Below are 23,120 nucleotides of genomic sequence, written 5' to 3'. Positions count from 1 at the left end.
GAAAACACTGTATAAGCAGAGATAACTTTAAGCAAATATGTACTGTTCTTCTAAGCCATAATTTGTTTGAAAGTAGGTTAGTTCCAGAATGTGGTGTAAAGTAGTTTTAACCTTAAATGAAAGCAACTTGCCTCCATCTCTTACCAAGGTGAACCTGTACCCAATATATCATAACAAATATGTTTGCCATGGTTTTGATGTAGCAGGAATCTTTATAAAGGGAAATCAGATAGACAAAGTATATAACCTAATACCTTAGATTACCCAAAGTCATCTTTATTCTTCTCCAACAGTAAAAACAAATTAATTTGCTTTCTGGCCCTTGGCATTTATGAATTCTAATTTAATCACGTAAATTTAGACTTCCTATGACAGAATTTGAAACCACATTGTGAACATGACTTTCACATAAGGCTTGTTCCTTTTTCCTGAATTAGAAAGTAAAATTAAAAAAAGAAAACTCTAAGCTTGTATTAGACCCAAGGCAAAATCAGCATAACCCTGCCATCTCCCGTTAAGTTCATTCAGGACTCTGGGGAGCCATGTCACCATCTGGACTGAAGTGCAAATGGTCAGAGGGAGGCCTGGGAGAGTGTCCTTAAAAAGACCCCAGCTGGCTGAGCAGCCACCTGTTGCCAAGATGAGTGAGGACACAATATATAGTGTTCATCATAATCCATCTGTTTCTAGTCTCTGAATATCTGTTGCTGCCATGGCAAGGTACATCTGACACCAGGAGAGGACTGACTCAGAGAGGCCAACACTACAAGTCCAGCCAAGCAAAAGATGTCTAGAAGTTACCATGATGACAGAGACAGAAGGCCGATTTGGTTAAGGAAGACAGAAGTAGGAGGCTTGGAGAAGCAGAAACACAGGAATTATCTGGAGCCCAGGAGCTCAGAGAAGCCAAAAGAACAGCATTAGGGAGTGGGTTGTTTTAATGGCCTGCTGAACACAGGTATCTCTGGATCCAGAGACGTTGATTGTAACTTCAGAACAGACAGATACATGTAGATTAAGTCAACTCCTGACTAAGGCAAAGATACAGAATCTAGGATTAATTTACAGTCTCAGTGGTAAATAATAATAATAAATAACAAAAGTCAATACTTACATAGCACTTAGTAGTACTTTGTGTATATTCAATCCTCACCATAACCCTGTGAGGTAGGTACTATGGTTATCCTCAACTTGGAGATGAGAAATATTAAGTGCAGAAGATTTAGTAACTGCCCCAAGTGACGTTAAGTGGTAAAGCTGGATATGAAACCCAGCTGTCCGTACTCTTTACCAGTACTATATGCTGCTTTCATTTCCTTGTACCTTCCAAGAAACTCCAAAAGCTGAGCTCTTATTTTCTTACTTTATACCCCATCTGCCCTATTCAACCCTTTTCACTCTGATTTCCCCTTTCTATCATATCATGAAAATCGGACTGGATATTCATGGTGGATGCCGGGCAAAGGTCTTTCAAATACATAGAGCATGCTCTCCTCTTCTTCTTCCAAACCCATTTGCTTGGGTTAAAATAAGGAAGGACTTCTGGTTCTGGGCCAGAGAAGTTTCGCTTTTGAGTGCCTGAACCATGTAAAGGACATGAGGGTGTGTGTGTGTGTGTGTGTGTGCCCGCGCACGCACTTATGCATTTGCGCATACTCATACAGATGTAAAGGGCAGTGGGTAGGATATAGAAAGTGGAGACTGAAGAACAGCAAAAGGTTGAAGGTGGGAACTACAGGAGCTGTGTTTAGGAGGAACTGGCTGAAACTTGTGACTTACACAGGCTGAGTAAAGCCCAAGTGATAAAATGTGGAACATTTGGGGAAAGGGCAACAGAAGGGACCGAGACACTCGGCACAGCACCAGCTAAGGACAGCGGGTGACTCACAACCAGCAGACTTCAAAGAGACAAAAGCAGATTAATGGTCTTGTTCTTCAGGTCTCATGAGAACTCTCCCAGAGAATCCTAGAAATAAAAGGGAGGCTTTGAATGGGAGCAGGAAAAAGGTGAGGCCCCTGAGTTGTACAGGTAAGTTACCACCAAAGAGCAAAATGCAAGTTTTTTTTGCTAATGGGACCTCATTGTTTGCAGAGACCAGCAAGGCCTACGGACATCTTAGCTTGCTGGATACTCAAGATAGGGAAGAATAAGAGCCCTTCCATCGTGTTGAGCACAACCACCAACATATTCTACTTAATAAAGGTCAGCACAAATGTTGTGTTAGAATAGTTTATAATCCATCAAGGCTTTTGTTGTTGAGGTTTTATTTTTGTAGACATTATTATAAATATTGAATTTTAATCATATATTAAAATGGTTATTCTCTTTGTTATGGTATTCTCACAATGTGCAAATTTTTGTGCATTTTTCCCACTAGTACTGGCACTTGGTACTCAAGCTTGTCCCTCCAGATGTGATTCAATTCAAGTCCTAAGAAATTTAACTGTGACCTTTTAACTATTCACTGAACTTGTGTTTTCTTAGGTTGCCTGAAGTCAGATTCCAAGGACCAGGTGACATAAGTTGTTTAAAAAAAAAAAAAAAAACCCTCAAAACAACAGAATAAGCATTTTTGATCTAAGCTAATGTGACTGGACCATATGTAATAGCCCTGCTGTCCTCCTCCTATTTTTTATTTTGTACATATCTTTTCAGTCATCAGCTGCAGCAGGCAATCTTACGGGGGATACAGCCTTTAAAAAATTCTCAAAAGGATGAAGTATGAACAGATGTCCAAGCGAAAGATAAAATAACATTGCAAATAAAATGTAGAGATTTATTGGCACACTTTAGCAAACTGTAATAGAAAATGTTGAGGACCTTTGAGTACTACACTAAAAGAGAGAAGGTAAAAAGTCTTATTTTCATCCCATTGTGTTCAATAAATCATGTAGTTCCAGTTGTTTTTGAAGTTTGTTCACTTATTAGGAGTTGTCATTAGTTGTTAGGTCCAATTTATCATATGCAAAACCCTTTCTCCTGTATGTGGTGTTATAGATAAACATATTACATGTAAGTAAACATTTAGGTATTAATTTATAGCATATAACACTTTAACTTAAAATAAAGCCCTTACTTACAAAACAGTATAATGATGTTTATTTCTTTTTTTTTTTAAATCTTCATTTTGGAATAGGAATAGAATAACTACACCAGTGAGTCAATCAAATTCCATTGGAAAAGTAATAATATTGAAACATAGTTCATGTTCTTCTCTTTTAAAAAGTAGAGGATGCAGTTGGTGTTAGATCAACTCTTTGTATACATATTGGCATAATATATGATAATAAGAAGTAGAATATTATTTACCTACTAATAGGAATTAAATTATTAAGTACACCTTGAGCACCTATTATGAACTAGGCACTATGAGGTTACTATTAGTAGGCAGTGCTTACTCTATGCTTAGTGAAGAAAAAGACATGTAAACAACTATCTAAAGTGCAAAACAGAATTAAATAAGTCAGGCACTTTGGTACGAGATATTACCTCATACTATTTGAATGGCCACCATAAATATATAAAGTGTTGGCAAGGATGGGGGAAAACTATAACCCTCGTATGCTGTTAGTGGGATTATAAAATGATGCAGCTACTATGGAAAAAGCAGTATGGAGTATCCTCAAAAAAGTAAAAATAGGGGACACCTGAGTGGCTCAGTCAGTTAAAGGGCCCACTCTTGGTTTCAGCTCAGGTCATGATCTCAGGGTTGTGGGGTGGAGCCCCATGTCAGGCTCCACAGTGAACACAAAGTCTGCTTGTCTCTCTCCCTCCCTCTTACCCCATCCCCCTATCCCCTTCTGCCCCTCTGGCTCTTTCCCTCCTCACTCTCTAAATAAATAAATAAAATAAAATATTTTTTTAAAAAAATTAAAAAAATATAACTGTCGTATGATCCAGCAATCCCACTCCTGAGTATTTATCAGAATGAGTTCAAAACAAAATATCAAATAGATATTTGCACACCCACATTCATCGTAGCATTATTCACAACAGCCAAGATATGTATGCAACCTAAATGTCATCAATGCGTCAAAGGATAAAGAAAATGTAAAATGCAATGTATATTATTCATCCTTAAAAGAAGGAAATCCTATCATATGCAAAAGATGAGTGAATTTAGAGGACATTATGCTAAGTGAAATAAGCCAACCACATAAAGATGTACACTTCATGAATCTACTTGTATGAGTTATCTAAACTAATCAAATTCATAGAAACAGAAGGTATAATGGTGGTCACCAAGAAGTAGGAAGAGGGGGAAAAGGGGAGTTGTTCAATGAGTATAGAAATTCAATCATGCAAAATGAAAATGTTCTAGAGATCTTTGTACAACAATGAGCACAGTTAACAAATTATAACATTCTTAAAATTGTTTAGAGGGTAAATGTACATTATATGTTTTTTACCACAATAAAAGGAGTCCTCAAGTGCTCGCTTCGGCAGCACATATAAAAGGAGTCCTCAAAAAAAATAGTGTTTTGGCAATATAAAGAAAGGAATAAATTAATTCTGATTCAGGGGAACATAGCTTCAGAGTGGTGGCAGCATTTGACCTGAGTTTAGAAGAGTAAGTAAAATTTTGACGTACAAGAAGGAATGGGAAAGCATTAACAAAGATCCAGATAAATAAAATTTCATGGATTGCTTGAGGAACCAGCAATCTGGATAGTTAGAATACACGCCATGTAGGACCAGCTCAGGGCACTTATCAAACAGCTTCCTTTAAAGGACAATAACATCTTCTCTGTTATCTATAACAATTTACAGCTATTTTACCAGGATAGAATGTTATTTTATAACCTCATTGTAAAAGTCTTATACATCATAGCTTATTTAACACCCCTCCCAGAAAGTGTAGAAAGAAATAGATTGTGATTCCACTAAATCTTGGTATTTTTGCCTTTAAATTTTGAAGAGTTGTTTATCATGACTTAACATGGGACAAAGCAATTCAATTCAAGAAACACAGACATTAAAAACACTATTGAGAGAAAAAGTATATACGAAGCTCATTACTAAATTTATAATTCTGATATATATAAGAATATATTTTGTTGTTGTCCAAGTCTCTTATTCTAAGACAGTTATAAACCTTAATGGCCAAAACTTATTTCTGTCTAATTTGACAAAGATACTAATAATTAAAATAGAAAGAAGGAAGTAAAAGTAATAAATTTAGACTAGGCCTGTTTGAGATGCTTATGGGACATTCAGATGCAAATGTTGAATAATCAATAATAACAGGAGGTTGGAACGTAGAAAAGAGTTTGACTAGAATGAAACTCCCATGTATACAGTAAACTAATTTTGACAAGGGCACCAAAACCAAACAATTGGGAGAGGATAGTCATTTTGATAAATGATGCTAGGAAATCTGGATAGCCACATGCAAACTAATGAAATAGGAATCATATCTTATATCACTCACAAAAATTAACTTGAAATGGATCACAGACTTAAATATACAATCTAAAACCATAAAACTCCAAAAAAAAAAAAAAAAGTAAGAGAAAAAATCCTTAACATTGCTCTTGCCAATAATTTGTTGGAAAAGACACCAAAAGCATGGACAACAGACCCTAAAATAGACAAGTGGGACTAGATCAAATTAAAGAGCATCTTCACAACAAAGGAAATAGTCAATAAATTGAAAAGGTAACATACAGAAAAGGAAAAAATATTTAGACACCAAAAATCTGGTAAGGAATTAATATTTAAATTATATAAAGAACCTATACAACTCAACAGCAAAAAAGCAAATAACACAGTTTAAAAATGGGCAAAGGACCTGAATAGACATTTTTTAAAAGACAACATGCAAATGAACAGTAGGTATTTGAAAAGATGATCAACATCACTAATTGTCAGAGAAATGCCAATCAAAATCATAATGAGATCATCTCACACCTATTAGGATGGCTATTATCAAAAAAACAAAAGATAAATATTCACAAGGATGTGAAGAAAAGGGAACACTTTTGCACTGTTGGTAGGAATGTAAACTGGTATAGCCATTATGAAAAACAGAATGGAGTTTCCTCAAAAAATTCAAAATTTAACTATGAGATGAACTAGCAATCCCATTCCTGGGTATATATGAAAGAACTGAAACGGTATCTCTAAGAGATACCTGCATTCCCATGTTCATTTCAGCATTATTCACAATAGCCAAGATATGAACAACCTATAAAGAAAATGTGGTTTACATATTATATATTATAGAAAATATTATTCCATTATATGGGTATATATATTGTCCTTATAAATAAGGAAATCCTGCCACTTGTGATGCTATGGATGAAAATGGAGGACATTATGCTAAGTGAAATAAGCCAAACAGAGAAAGACAAATATTGAATGGTGTCAATTATATGTGAAATCTAAAAAATAAATAAATAAAGCCAATATCACAGAAACAGAGAACAGATGTTGGTGGGTGGGGAGTGGGGGAGATGAGTGATGTAGGTCAAAGGGTACAAATTTTCAGTTATAAGTTCTGAAGATCTAATGTACAGCATGGTGACAATAGTTAAAAATACAGTATTGTAAACTTGAAAGTTGCTGAGAAAAGTTCTTAAGCATTCTTATCCACACCCATAAGAAAGCGTTAACTATGTGAAGTGAAGAATGTGTTAATTATCTTGATCTTGATAATCATTCCACAAATGTATATGTATGTCCAATAACCACATTGCACACTTTAAATATATACAATTATATTCATCAAAAAAATTAATAAAATACATTTTTTTAAAGATTCTATTTATTTATTTGATAGAGATCACAAGTAGGCAGAGAAGCAGGCAGAGAGAGAGAGGAAGGGAAGCAGGCACCCTGCTGAGCAGAGAGCCCGATGCGGGGCTCGATTTCAGGACCCTGGGATCATGACCCGAGCCGAAGGCAGAGGCTTTAACCCACTGTACCACCCAGGCACCCCAATAAAATACATTTTTAATTAATTAAAAATCTTACTAAACTAATTTAGGATTAGACACATGAGCAAGAAGAAAAGAATGCATCTGGCCTATGTGATGCGGGGAGTTGCAACTGAGATACGTCATAAACCCAGGCACCTCAAAGTGTTAAAAGCTCAATTAAAGGGTGGACTAGAAAAAAATCCAGCCACGAGCTCAGGGAGATAATGATGAAACTTATCTGATTCCTCCTGAGTTTTGAGTGACTGAACAATCAAGAAATTTATCTTAAAATAGCAAAACAACAGGCCTATCCATGTAGGTGTCTGGTGGCCAGAACACCAAAGCCAAGAAATTAACATAAAATGAATTCAGACTTTTTTCTATATTCCTGGGGCTCCTGGCAGAAACAAATGCTTTTCAGGGATCTCCCACAATCTGCCCCACAAAACTATTCTCTTTCTCTCTCCCTTGCTCCTTCCGTCTCTCCTAAGCAAACATTAAATAGTAATAAAAATGTACCATGTACTAAACCACAAGGCAAATCTCAACAAAAAGTAAAGATTGGATATCATAAAGACTACCTTCTCAATAAATGCAATAAAATTAGAAGTGAATAACAATAATGTAATTCCAAAAGACTCACATTTGAAATATTCAAAATATACTTCTATACAATTCATTGATCCAAAAGAATTCATAAAGGAAATTTTAAAATATTTAGAAAATAATGAATTATTACTTAACAATAATGAATTTAGCTATAGTAGTAGTTACAGGAAATACTACAGCCTAAAATGTATACAATAAAAAAGGAGAAAGATTAAATTAAGGAGAGTGGCAAATAAAGAGTTCTATTTTGGACTTGATACATTTGAGATAAGTATGAAACATCTTCATTACACTTGATCTTAGCCAAAAGGCTGAGAAGCGATTGAAACATCTCCATTAAACTAATGACCTTACTATAGGTGTCTAGAATTCAAAGAAGGGTTCAAGTTTCAGGAGAGGAATGTGACAATTATCTCCATATAGATACTATTTACTGTCAAGACAATGCATGAAATTACCCAGAGGAAGAGCCTATATAAAAAAGATGGGTAAGAACAGAGCCTTGGAGTCCCCTAGAATTTAGAAGAAAGGAAGATGAGAATCTATCAAAGGAGACTGGAAAGAAGCAGGCTATGAAGGAAGAGAAAACCAGTAAGTATCCTGAAAAGGAAGGTAAGAAATAAAAGTGTTTCAAGAAGGAAGAATTAGTCAACTAATTCTATAACTATAGAATATAACTAGTCATATTCTCCTAGGAGATGAAGTGAGATGGGTGCAGAATTAATCACTGATTGAATTTTGCAATATGGAAGACATTTCAAAGGATTGGAGGAAGGGGAGAGCCTGAATCAAGCACTTAGGTAAGAGGGTAGGCTTTGCTTAACAACAGGGTGCCAGCTCCACCTGTGTCTGGAGAAAGGCAAGGGCAGGTGAAGATATAGGTAAAGTTCTCATTGAAAAAGAGTTAAATATAAGATATAAACAGAAGCTAAATTGATGGTAGCGGATTCTGTGAGATATTCAAAAGGGAAGGGGTATATTCAGAACTACATATTAAGCTGTCTTTACCTGAAAGGGGACTGGAGAAAGGAATAGTCTAAGCCAGAGACATCATGGCTTCAAGTAGTGAACAGTCAGCGTTCCAACAGGAAATGGATGGCACACTCATATTAAGATAATGCTAGGAGAGTTTATTTAAGAAGAAATTCAATTTCATGATCTGAGTAGGGATGGGGAACCTCAAGGGATAGTGCAGAAATCAGGAATTAGAAGCAGTAAGACTAAAATCAAACTTTCCCCTTAGACCTAAAGGAAGATGGGAAGGATAGAGCACCAAAATTCAAGAAGGGAGTTGAGGAGAGCAGATTGCGTTGAAAAGACTCACATCCCATAGGAGAGACAAGAAAGTATTATTTGACTTCTTAAACTGTATTAATTATTCTTTTAAAAAAAAGATTTTTATTTACTTATTTGACAGAGAGAGAGCAGGCTGAACAGGGGGAGGGGCAGAAGGAGAGGGAGAAGCAGGCTCCCCACAAAGCAAGGAGCTTGACACAGGGCTCAATCCCAGAACCCTGAGATCATGACCTGAACTGAAGGCAGACACTTAACCAAATGAGCCACCCAGGCACCCCTGTACTAATCATTCCTATAAAGAAAACTAAAAGAAGTTTTGTTGAGAGCTTCCATGTTCCAGGGACTGTACCAAGTTTACATTATTTAAATTCTCAATAACTGTATGATCTAGATACTCCCTGCAGAAACCAAGGAAATAAATACCATGACCTACTTCCCTTCCTCCTTCAGAACTCCTGTCAAGGCTCCCCATTGGTCAGAGCCAACAGTTAATCAGAGGACAAGGCATCAAACTGACAGAAAAGAGAATAGTCTTAGCAGTAAAAAAACAAGCAGAGCATCCAAGGCCGAGGTCTACCATGGAGAGGGAGGCAAATTAAAATCCAAATCTGATTTCAGCCATCTCACCAAGCAACCATCATGATTAATTGGCTTCCCATTTAGGTTGCTTGCAGAGAGAGGCAAACTGTTGAGGCCAATGCAAATATCTGTTCCACTTAGCATTTTATATTCTCAACTCAGAATTAATAAAATAGCATTCTGGAGTTATTAAAAATAGAAACTTTATAAACTATTAACCAACAGCTCACATGATTTTAGGATTCGAACAACACAAATGATTGGAGGTAGCTGTGATAGAAACAAAGGCAAAAACCAGAGGAAATTTTAATTAGTTATCAATACTGTACAAAACAGAAGATGTGGCGATGAACACCAGGGCACGGTTGCTGCATAGCAACAATTGACTGAACAGCTACTTCTCCCTTTAATGGTGCATGCTGATCCCGGTTTATTCCCATCCCAGCATGCTTCACTCCACTAAACTAATGACCTCACTCCTACAATACTTGAGGTGTTCCCTCGTGCAATCCACCTGAAAATCATCTCAGAGGGTCTGGAGCTTAAAGGGGTCCCAAGAGTCATCCTTGGGTTTCCAAATCTTCTACAGCTAGAGATACTACATGGGACTAACTAGGAGCTTAATAAAAGGAGGCTATGCTGGAGAAGAATCTAATTTCGAAACCTTAGCCAAAAGTACTGATCTCTCCTCGTTGTGCTTTTTTACTTTGTCTTCTTTATGTTTTTCCACTCACCTAAAAAATCCTTTTCTAAAAACACTTGTAAGTACAAGCTCCTGAATTTGGATTTTACAACCCTTTTTGTTGTTGTTTACGGCTATAGCATTTTCTTTTCCTCCTTTAATTGTTTCCATTTCATTGACCAAGATCACTTAACCTGGTTTTATGAGGCCTTTGTGATCTGGAGCCTGATTACTGCCACAGCTGCATCTCTTTACATGCTTCCCTAGTTCCACTTCCACACTGACCTTCCCTGCAATTCATTAGAGAGAGAGAGAGAGAGAGAGAGAATCTCCTGGAATATTAAATCAATGCACTTAATGGCATATCATTCTGCAAAATTTTACCCCTAGCAGTTGGACATACTAGAAAGGGAAGTCTTCTCTTGTCACTGTCCTTCTCCAGACTCCCTATTAATATATTCAGTGTCATTCCCAGCCATTCCCAAATTATATTGCTTCCCTGATGCCCACACTCACAAAGTTGGGTTAAATGCCCCGCCTTTGAGGCCCTAAACAGCCTGTACAAAGCCTTATCTGTATTACAGGTTTGCTTATTTGTTTATTTTTCTGTCTTCTCCACTAGACAGGTAGATTCCTCCAAGCAGGACAAGCCACACAGGGGTTGAATGAATCAGTAACTAAAGCTGAATCTAGGGGCCAGTTTGGAACACCTACATCCTCACCATTGTACTAGACATACAGCAGGGCTCCAGGTTACTGGACCCCTAAAAGTGATTTCTCCACTTCATTCCCTTTTCATTCCCCATACTTACCAATCCCAAGCCACAAAGCAAATTCTAAAAATCATTTTAACTCTTTTCCAATAGTCAATACCTCCCGCCCAGGCACAGAAAATGTGTTTTCCGATTTCATAATCAATGAGATAAACCATTATCACAAATGATACTTCTGTGGTAGATGTAACTCAAAGTGAGACACCAATTTTCTCGGCAACAAGTGTGAGTTCTAGTACGTATCTCTGTGACAGCTTATTAAACGGAGCCCTCTTATGACAGAGTTCAAGCTCTTTAAATATATTAAAGTTTCAACCCCTACTTTATAGTGTTCCCCCTTCACTTTCTGTTCTACCCCCACTTTCCCTCTTCGCAACGCATGCGCAAATCCACAAGCAATCTCTACTACACACACCCACCCACTTGGCTTTCCGTTACAAGACATGTCAGCCTAATGGATTGGGGGTGTCAGTGTTCCTATTCTATTCAAGGAACAATGCCAATAGGAAATAAATCTCCATCCATCAATTTGCTAGAAATCAGAGGGTTTCTCAGGTCACGCTGTTATTCACCTAAGAATACCTTAGAACTCAGTAGAACTATTCAGGGGCACCCTATATTCAGCTAAGAGACACACATCCCTCCTATCAGAAATAATTAAACATGTGCGGATAAACACTGAAGGGATTTTTAAGGAGTTCAGGCTTCATTTCACCACAACCAACCACATTTAGCACAAAGAAGAAGAAATCTCAAACAGGCTAGCCCTTTAGAATTTAAATTCCTACAAGGATCGAAACACCAAGATCACATGAGCTCCCTAATCAGAAGGCACTGGTGTACAGAGACCAGAAGAATCTTCACATAATCCAAGAATTAAATGGCAAGCCCCCAAATCACTGAATGAATAATGAACAAAGTAATTTAATCCAATTACCTGCCTCTTGAAGGTTTATTTCAGTTCCTAGAGTGTCCTGCTAGTATGCTATGTCTTTGTTTTCCTAAAGGCTATTTTTATCCTGTTACCTGTTTAAACCACCATAGTGCCTCCTTACTATTTGCAGGAGTTTGTGGGCACAAACATCTCCCAGCATCCAAGGCCTTCCACAATCTAACCCCCATCTATAGCATATTCTCATCCTCCTTGTGGTGTTTAATTTGTCCCTCCAACATGTTGCCACAACTTGACACGTGTTTCCACACAGTTTTGCCAACGTAACAGGCCCCATATAAATTTATTGTAAGTGAATTATAATCAATTTTAAAATGAAAAAAAAATGTAAATCACCATTAATCAGAGATGTGAATAAACAAAAAGAGTAGAGTGGAACAGAATAATAGAGGGAAACCTAGGAAGCATAACGGTCAGGGAAAGTCATTCTGAGAGGCAGTAGATAGTCTCATACCTAAAATAAGCAAGATGCAGATACACAAAGAAAGAGGAACCTGTTCCTGGAAGAAGGAATAGAATCAAGACCTTGAAGCAGGAAGAATCTTGGTGTGTTCAAGGAATTCAATGTAAGAATGAGAAAAGGACACAAGAAGTTAAAGAGGAAGAAATGGGCAGATCACACAGGGTTTTAGGTCATGGTAAACATTTGGATTTTATCTTAAGTGAAAAAATAAGCCATTGAAGTTTTTCTTAAAAAGATCTTATTTATTTATTTGACACAGAGAGAGATCACAAGCAGGCAGAGAGGCAGGCAGGGGTGGGGGGGAGCCGGCTCCCCGCCGAGCAGAGAGCCCAATGCAGAACTCGATCCCAGGACCCTGATATTATGACCTGAGCCGAAGGCAGAAGCTTAACCCACTGAGCCACCCAGGCGCCCCTCCACTGAAAAGTTTTAAGCAAGGGAGTGACCCCTGTTCATTCATCCAACAAGGTTAATTATCATCTACTATGTGCTAAGCACTGTTGTGGAACAGAAGATGCAGCCATAAACAATCATACAATCTTTTACCCTCATGGAACTACACTCTAGTGGAGGAGACAGTCACCCGATCAGTAAATTAATGCAGCATAGTATATGTGGATGGTGATGGCTGCTGTGGAGACAAGAAAACGAGGAAAAGGGATAGAGTGTGTCAAGGTGGATTACCATTTTGGGGCGCCTGGTGGCTCAGTGGGTTAAGCCTCTGCTTTCGGCTCAGATCATGATCTCAGGGTCTTGGTATCGAGTCCCGCATCGGGCTCTCTGCTCAGCGGGGAGCCTGCTTCCCCCTCTCTCTCTGCCTACTTGTGATCTCTCTCTCTCTCTCTCTGCCAAATAAATAAATCTTTAAAAAAAAAAAAAAGGTGGGTTACCATTTTAAATAGGGTGGTGTGATGGTTACTGTAATGTGTCAACTTGGCTGGGACATGAGATGTCCAGACATTTGGCCACACATTATTTTGGGTGTGTGTGTCTAGATGAGATTAACCTTTGAATCTGTAGCCAGAGCAAAGCAGATTGCCTTTCCTAATGTAGATGGCCTCCATCAATTGAAAACCTGAGTAGAAAAAAAAAGTTAATCTGCCTGAAATCTGCTTTTCTTGAGCTGGGACATTGGTCTTCTCCTGCCCTTGGGCTAGAACATTCACCCTGTCCTGGTTCTCAAGCCTTCCCACTGGGACTGGAACTATTCCTTCATCTCCAGCTTGCAGATCTTGGGACTTAACCTCCATAATTGTGTGAGCCATTCCTTATAATAAATATCTCTCTGTGTCTCTCATGAATATATATATTCATATATATATATATATTCTTATTAAATCTGTTTCTGTGGAGAGTCCTAACACAGGGAGAATAGGAAGACCTCGTTGTGATGTGATACATGAACAAAGACTTTAAAGAAGTGAAGGAAGCAGGACATAAGTGTTCATGAGGGAATCTAAGAAAGAGCTGCCAGTGAGGTAGGAAGAAAACTGGAAATTGTGATAGCCCAGAAGCCTACTAAAGATAGTGTTTCAAGTAGTAAAGAACAATCGGTTGTGCCAAATGCTGGCTATTGCTCAGTTAAGAAGAGGGCTAAGGATTGACTCTTGGTTGAATTTTACAATGTGGAAATCAATGGCAAACTTTAAAAAAAAATAGTTTCAGTAAAGTAACGATGGGTATTGGCCTGATTAGAAGGGGTTCAGAGAAAATGGAGAAGTAGAGGAAATGAGTATAAATTACTACTTAGAGGAATTTCCTTGTAAATGGAAGTAGAAAAATGGGGCAAGAGGTTTGGGTAGATATGCTCGTAGAGATGATCCAATGGAGAGGGGAAAATAGTGATGCTGGAGAGAACAGGGAGAATATCTGGAGTCATTTTTTTAGTAAGTGAAATAAGATTGCATCTCATCCACTAGTGGAGGAGTGGCTTTGGATGGGAGAATGAAGAGTTTATCCAAAATAATAGGAGGCAAAGGAGGTCAGAACGGCACACATACAGGTAGGTGGATAGACATGGTTGTGAGAGTCTGTGCATATAATCGAAATTAAGCTTGAAAAGTTAATTCGGACTGTTCTGTGGGCAATAGGCCAAGTGTGAAAGCGGGGAGTCCATAAAGAAAGCTGGTGCAATTACATAAACAAGAGATTTTGATGTCTTGGACTAAGGTGGTGGCAATGACAATGAAGTTTTGTATTATGATTAAACAAACATATGTTATTTCTGTGTATCATCAACAATAATCTTTCTAACAAGAATTTATTTATACATTTATTTTGCAAATAAACTGAAAGCACTACATTATGCCTTAGAACAATTACAGGCACACAGTACATTTTTAAGTTCCTATCACAAATACGACTCGAAAATAACTTTCCTGTAAGTTTTTATGTTCCATTAGGTATTAACAAGTTCTTTAATCTTATTTCAACATGATATTCTGTAATCAGAAAAGAAACATGTGAATAGATGACGATATTTCTGCTCTTGTCTCCCTCAAACTTCCACCAATTTCCACAATCATAGGTATATAACAGAAATTGTCCCTGTGGTTCTCCAGAGATGTTACTGCATGTTATTGAAATTAAAAGCTAGCTGATGGGAGGGGGAGCATGCATCCTGTTCATAAGCTCTGAAAGGATTATTATCCGAAGCAGAAAATTCCCGTAGAATTGAGACTGAGAAAATATATCTCCTATTTCTATTTTCTACATATTCTTGATCATTTTTAACTCCACCATAATGTGCATTTATTCTTTCTGTCTCTTTTAAAGCTTCAACAACAAATGTATTTGTAACCATTTTGCTCTTTTATTTAGTCACCTGATGTGAAACCGTCTAATATGCACAAAATATAAGATTCAACCCCACACTTCCCAGTGAGATTTGAAACATGCCTATACTCTCTGGTAGAAAATAGGTAATTCCCAGGGAGGGAAAATGTTACTCTGTAAATAGCTCCCTCTTGTATTAATCCACAGCCTTTACTATTTGCTCCATTTTCTTTCATAAGATTAACATTTAAAAGCCTCTTTGTCACAGACTGAAATTGAATTGTGAAATGTGCTCCTGAATAAATAATTTTTTCCTGAATGTTAATTACATAGGCAATTATACTGAAGTATAATTTTACATAAATACAGTGTTAGAAGTTCTACAGATATGAACAATTGCACAAATGCCTCCTCAATGGGGGAAAAAAAGTTTCTGAGGTTGAAAGTAGCTAACATGCTGGATAAATATGGAACATTTGATGTATTGAATATTAATCTTTATGTTTATAGAATTCTGTATACAAAGCTTTCAGGCAACTACACAGCTAAATATTCATAAAGACAAAATATACATACTTTTAAATTTTCCTTACATATTCAGAATAACAAAATAAGTATATGAATATTTGTTTGTTTGTTTTTACTTTTTAAGTTTTTCTTTAAATTCCAATTAGTTAACATACAGTGCAATATTAGTTGCAGGTGTACAATGTAGTGGTTCACCTTCCATACAACATCTGGTACTCAACACAACTGCACTCCTCAATCCCCATCACCCATTTCCCTCTTACCCAACCCCCATCCCTGCCTTCCTTCTGGTAACCATCACTTTGTTCTCTATAGTTAAGAGTCTGTTTCTTGGTTCGCCTCTCTCTTGTTTTTTCCCTTTGACCATTTGTTTTTGTTTTTGTTTTTTCTTAAATTTCACATCTGAGTGAAATCATGTGGTATTCGTCTTTCTCACTGACTTATTTCACTTAGCATAATACTCTCTAGCTCCACCCAAATAAGTATACTGATATTTAAGGGTCTAAGCCAAAAGCTATAATGACACAAGTCTAGTTATAAGTAATTTGAAAATAGAATGTATCCGATTTTGAGACTCACATTATTTCTTCCAGGTGAAGTATTTCATAGGCAATTATCAGCTCCCTATTTGATAATATGATCAGACAATGATGATGGCAATGACTAGTTTTCACAAAGCAATCTCAATCATTGGAGCCACTAGACTCTTAGTCAAGAATTCCTACTCTAATAAGAGTCACAACCAACCTGGAGCCAGACTGCTCCATGGAGATAATAACTAATGAAGCAAGTAATCTTTATTGATGACTTCCTGTACATAGGCACATGGCTAAGGATTCCCTGTATTGTCCCTTTTAACCTCACTGAAACTCTATGACATTGTGACAACCACACAGGGAACCAAACTTAGGAATTTTTTTGATTTGCCCAAGTTCATACAACGTTAAAGGTAAATCTGATCCAAATACAAGTCTTTCTCTCTCTCTTTTTTTTTTTTTAAGAATTGTTTATTTATTTGAGAGAGAGAGAGAACAGGGGTGAGGGGATGGCAAAGAGGGAAAAAGGAGAGAGAGAATCTCAAGCAGACTGTCTTCTGATCATGGAGCCCAATGCAGGGCTCAGTCTTATAACCCAGAGACCAAGACCTGAGCCAAAATCAAGAGTCAGACCCTCAACCAAATGAGCCACTCAGTTACCTCAATCCACATCTTTCTTAACTCAAGTCCACACTATTAAGTAGACTCTGTTTTGCAACACAGAAATAAAAGCTTTAGTTACTCCAGAGTTGAAAATCTGCCAGTATTTAAAATCACAACCTTAACTGCCATGCCTTTTTTTTTTTCTTTTACAAATATGTATCCTGGTTTGACATTGGGACTGGGTTAAGTGCAGTATCCAAATTACCTGTCTGAATTAGAAGAAGGAAACAAATAATTTACCATTAATTTTTAAAGAACTTGGCTAAGATTTTAAATTTCAGCCTACAAATCCTTCTTACTCAAAGTGTGATCCATAGGCCAGAAGTATCAACAACACCTGGGACCTTGTTGGAAATGCAGAAATTTAGTCCCCTTGCTGGCCTGCCAAACAAGTCCCCAGCTTAAGAAACATTGCTACAAATAATAATAGGTCATCCAGGTTTACACAGATCCAGCACTAATATCCTTTAAAATTACCTAAAAGCACAGTCACGTTTCAAAGTATCCTTTGCAAGTAGATACTATAAACTTCTAGTACTTGATGACAATGATAGGAAAAGGAGACCAGCAGATGCACTGGATAAGCTTCAGGAAGTACTTTCGTTAGGTTTTCAAATTTCCCCCAGTTTTCCAATCTATAGAGCTAACCCAGAAAATCTTCTATTTAGAGACTTTTAAGCAGACAGCATTTACTACTGCTTGACTTCAGTGGGAGGATTCTGTTTTCAAAAAGTATTTCCGTCACTGATTTTTGTAAAAATAATGAATAGATATGATTTTCACAGTACATTATGGCTTCCTTGTATTTCTCTTCTATAGCACATTGTTGTCAATCACAAAATACCCCATTAACATCTCCAGTAGTTTCATGACATGTTGAAGAGAACACATTGCTATTCTAAATTTACAAAATAGTCAGTGACTTGTCCACATGGTCACAGACTCAGTAAACATTATTATTATTGCTAGTTTCACTTCACATTTTTAAACTTAAACTTCCCAAGAATTCATACCAATACTCTTTTGTCCTTATAATCTGCTGCTACTGAAACTTTTTCAAAATGCTACCTATTAAAGACACAGGATAAAACTGCCTTTACCTGTGCATGGAGTCCATTTTCTGCCTACTTTTGGATTGGGGTAAGACTTTCCTGACTGTACCAGTCAGGGCTTAGTGGCAGAACACAGAAGCCATTCTAGCTAACTAAAGAAAGCAGTATGGAAATTTTTACAGGATATTAAATGACTTCGTCTTTAGGAGTGCTATAGAAACTGAATGGAGGCTGGAACTCATGGAGTGACTCCCAAAGTCATCACAGAGCTTGGTTACTAAGGGAGCTGCTGCTTCTGACAAAAATCAGGAAACTGTATGATGAAGAAGCTGCCTGTGGCATCAGGAAGCCTCTACAATAGCAACTAGCTCCAGAACCACACCACTTCTGCACAATCCACACAAACCAGTCTTCAGTAGAGCCTGCTGAGCATTCTGCAGAGCCATTGTCGGATGGATCAAGAAAAAGTGCATCTATGTACGATGGGATATTACTCCATCTTAAAAAGAAATCCTATCATTGCAAAAACATGGATGAACCTGGTGAACATGGTGCTTAGTGAAATAAGCCAGGCAGAGAAAGACAAATAGTGCATGGTATCACTTATATGTGGAAGCTGAAAAAAAAAAAAGTCAAATTCATAGAAACGGAAAGTAGGAAAGAGGTTGCGAGGGGCTGGGGGAACTAGAGACAGTTTGGTAAAGAGTGAAAACTCTCAGTTCAAAACTGAATATGGCTTAAGAATATAGTGTGTAACATGGTGACTATATTTGATAACAATGTATTGTATAATTGAATTTTTTTTTTTTTTTTTTGGCAGAGAGAGAGATCACAAAGAGGCAGAGAGGCAGGCAGAGAGAGAGAGGAGGAAGCAGGCTCCCTGCCGAGAAGAGAGCCCGATGTGGGGCTTGATCCCAGGACCCTGGGATCATGACCTGAGCTGAAGGCAGAGGCTTTAACCCACTGAGCCACCCAGGTGCCCCTATAATTGAAATTTGATGACAGAGTAGAACCTAAATGCTCTAACCAAGAAAAAAAGGTAAATATGTAGTGCTGTGTTAATTAACTTGATGTGGGGAATCTTTTCACAATGTATATATCAAATAATTACATTGCATAATTTAAATATCTAACAATTTTATTTGCTAATTATACCTTAGTCAAGCAGGGTGGGGAGAAGCTATCTATGATTTATGGGGTACATGTTAAGACCAGTGTATTCCATGAAAGCCCATCACCTTTTACTTTTTACATAAAATTATTTACTTGGTCAGACTCACTGTTTGTGCAGTAACATGACAGAAAGTACTTGCAGAAAGATGACAACAGGGAAGACGAAATAAAATCTAGGACAAATGGATACTTCAGTGAGAACAAGTTGAGAACCTTTCTAAAACAGAGAGTTTGATCCAACTGACCTGCCACTAGATGGGCCCATTCTTAGAAGTCTATCTGCATATCTCTTCCCCAAACCTACTTATCAGCAATCCTCCAATCATGATCTTTCCAAATCCCTGAATATCTAGCCAAACCATTAACCACCGTACATGAATTGGTATAGATCCATGATTTCGACCATCTCTCCTTTCAGACAAACAACATGGAAAATCAATATTATCACCCAAATTTCTACCCTCTAGAAGGATTTTCTTTCTTCTTGTCCTTCAGGTCCACCCCTCGTGGGGTTATATTGCTGCAGCAGGGCACTGGTGCAAAATTATATTATAAGACAGAAGCATCTGTAAACCAGAACTGAACTTCTTCCTCCATTAGCTAGTTAGAGAAAAGTCTACATGAGGCCAGGGTGGGTTGATGGAAGGCTGTTACTTTAATAGGTGCAAGTACATGGGCAATGTGAGCTACCTGGTCTTAGAACTTATTAGTGCCTCCAGCACATGAGTAGGTCTGATCTCATGCATGCAATTTTCACCTGATGATGGAGTGCTGCTGGACAAACTGAACATTAGTGCCTGGTGGGGCAGAAGACACGTCATTAATCGAGGTGAAGTTCACATGGTCAGACTTTCAATGTGTAACAGAGTCCATTAGCAAGCCAAGAGCAGTTTCTCAAGAGTAAAGTATTTATTTCCAAATATTACCAGCTTGCTTTGTTTATTATGCTCTGATAGGGGTCTGCTAGAAGCTACATAGGGCATCCCAAACTGCCACAGACATTTCAAGCACCATTGGACTTGCTGGCTCGTAAGGACTGCATGGCAGAGCTTCGTTCCGAGGCTTGGACCAGCTGTAGTGAGCTCTCTTACCCTTGGCCCCATTCAAACCTAGTAACTTTATGGGTTCTCTCAGTAAATAGATTCCAAATGTGGGATATGTTGTCCCTGAGATCCAAAGTGACCCACAATGCAAAGCACCTCCTTCTTAGAAGCACTTTGGAAGGGATAGTCCTTCACACCCCAGATCACAGTCTCCCAGAAATTTCACTGAAGTAACTGGCCCTGAATTCTCTTTGGATTATTTTCCTACTCTCAAATCATGTATTTCCTAGCAGGACTTCTAGAATAACTATACTATCTGTTTACCAGGTCCTGCCGTTATGAGGTCATAAAGGAAACAGGTCAATACAGGTTCTCTTGTTTGTTTTGGTTTTGAGATGGTGAAATAATCAAGATCTTACATGATAAAGGTAGCCTCAGTGAAGAGAAGTTCTGTGATCTCCATTGTAGCTAAGAAACCAAATGGGTTGGAATATAAGTTCATCCCTTGAACATATAGGTCTATCAGTCTCCAAATGCTTTTCTCTTGACCTTTATGACATGAGCATCTGGATGGGGATGAGATTTTCAGCTTGTCACACATTTGTAGGAATGTGAGTCTGGGTGAGACAGGTGGGATAGGTAGGTACTAAGGGCCCAGGTAATGCCCAACAGTTTTTGTTTGCATTTAGCCTGTCTCCCTTATCCAAGTAGTCTACAACGCTCTCTCAGGCTCTTAAGTTTACTATTACTATTCCAGCTCTACTAGGTACAGAGTCGGGGGAGTGGGAAAGAGTGGGGAATAAATAGCTTGGTCAAAGGTAGATCTTGAGAACTGAGATACAGAAGCACTATATTCTTCCTTGATTCCAATTGTTTTAAAGATCCATTTTCACAATGGCTTTAACAATTTTTTTAAATTTATTTTATTTATTTATTTGAGAGAGAGAGAGAGGGAGAGATTACTAGCAGGGGGACGGGTAGAGGTTGAGCAGAGAACCCAACGCCAGACTCAGTTCCCAAGCTGAAGGCAGACAACCAACTGAGCCACACAAGGACCCACAATGGCTTTAACTGTTTAAACAAACTGAAACTTGTTTGGTTTGATTCCAAATGTCGGTGCAATTGAGTGAATTTACTCACAACTACAATGAATTCTGTTTTGCTCAAGAAATTAAATTAGAAACTACTACACCCTATCACCAAAATCATCCTAGTAATTAATTCAATCAGTCTCCACATTTGACTGAGCAATTCCTCTGAATCATATACTCAACAATACATGTCATTGGGTAAATTCTGCATACCCTCACTTCACGGGAAAGTAGTATCAGGAGTCATGACTATTAACTACTTTAAACAAATATCACAACACCTACTCTTTGAGACAGAGTTTTGTATTCTCCTATTCCTTATTTCTTGTCATGTGTGTATAATACAGCCCTAAACTGTTGATTAGCTTAAATTCGAGAACTGTTAATACACATTCTTAGCTTATTTAATCTGGTAATATATTCCACAGCAGTCAGAGTTTAATCACAGTTGAACCCCAGTTCTGCCTCAGAAACTAGGTGATCTTGGACAAATTACTTCAGCTTTCTGAGCTCTATTAATTTGTAAAATGGAATAACAACATCTAACAACATAATTTCAAGGGTCAAATGAAATAATAAAAATTAAAAACACTTGCAAACTGTTATAAACTAATCTTGTGTGACTTCATAGTGGCCTTAAAGTATCAAGAATGTCTTGTGTTGAACACCTAAATTCTGTTTCTTGGCTTATAGACTACTTTGTACAAGATTATATAAATGTTTGTAATTTAAGTTCCATCTAGACTGTGAGCTCTTTTTTTAAGATTGATTGATTGATTGATTTGAGAGAGAAAAAGAGAGCATCCCCGGGGGGGGGGGGAGGTGTGGGCAGAGAGAGAGGGAGCCAGATGCTGGGTGGGGCTCCATCTCACTGACCCTGAGAACATGACCTGAACTGAAATTGAGAGTCGATGCTCAACTGCCTGAATCCCCCAGCCTGCTCCTAGACTGAGCTTTTTAAAAGCTGGTCCTATACTGTATTCTTCTCTGTATCACCATGCCAAATTCAGTTCCTATTATGTAAGTGGTGGGACTGGTAATAGAAGCTGTCCATTCTATTTCTATCAGCCAGGAGATTCAGAGTTTAATGGAATCTAATTGGAACTGGTGCCAACCCTCCAGAGTAGTAGAGAGCCCTTTACAACTGCAGCTGTAAATTTTTTTTTTTTAATCCAAATCCAAACAAGAGTCAAATCTTTTTGGTAAAAAATCATATTCATCGATTTTGTTATTTAGTAATGGGCAAAGTCCTATCATGCCCAAATGCTAATAGAAGAAATATACTTTACTCATTTGAGATAATACCATGTTGTCTATGAAAAAAAAAAAAAACATATTCTTACCTTGTTTCTTAGGGAAAATCACTTTGGAAATCAAGTACAGCATCTGCTGGAGGGCAGACTAAACTAAAATTAGAGAATTTTACTTTTCCCCCAGGCATAGGGAAAAAAGGCCATCTCCTCCATCTCCAGACTGGACACAGTCAAGCCTGAGGCCCTCAAGACACAGGAAGGAATGAGAAGGCTGGTGGTGGACATGGGAACTCCATTCTATGAAGGAAGGAGCGGAGAAACAGATGAGAAACTTAGAAAAGTTGACTATAAAATATCAAGGAAAGAGAAGTCAGTGAAGAGAAAAAGAGGACTTTTGAAGGCTAGATTAAATGAAGGTTCTTTAGAACAAGAGGGAAAGAAAGTAAGACAGTCTTCCCCTCTGTTCTTTCTTTACAGTATTGGTGTTTTGAGACCTAGAAGACCCTTCATTAGAGAACTTGAGAAATCGCTACAATAATCAGATACACACTTGTGCTGAGGAAGATGGCAGAGTGGGAGGTGCCAGGGAGAGAATGATAACTTCTCCATACTTTGCTTGGGCTTCAGAAGAAAAGGTGCTGGAAGAATAATGCCCCTGGCAATGAATTACAAAGCAGAGCTATGCCTGTTTATCAAGCAAAGAGGAGATACGGGGGACAGCATCAGAGAAG

General features: G+C 37.9%; 1 long non-coding RNA gene across 1 annotated transcript; it reads left to right on the top strand.

Annotated features, from left to right (window-relative positions):
- Positions 1-753: 753 nt before the first annotated feature.
- On the top strand, positions 754-23,062 carry LOC125107585 (uncharacterized). Its single transcript, XR_007129601.1, has 3 exons — positions 754-1,167; positions 1,940-2,029; positions 22,867-23,062. It is a non-coding gene; the product is annotated as an uncharacterized LOC125107585 (long non-coding RNA).
- The last annotated feature ends 58 nt before the right edge of the window (positions 23,063-23,120 follow it).

The sequence above is a fragment of the Lutra lutra genome, chromosome 8, assembly GCF_902655055.1.
Source record: "Lutra lutra chromosome 8, mLutLut1.2, whole genome shotgun sequence".
NCBI lineage: Eukaryota > Metazoa > Chordata > Mammalia > Carnivora > Mustelidae > Lutra > Lutra lutra.
This window is presented reverse-complemented; position numbering and strand designations above follow the sequence as displayed.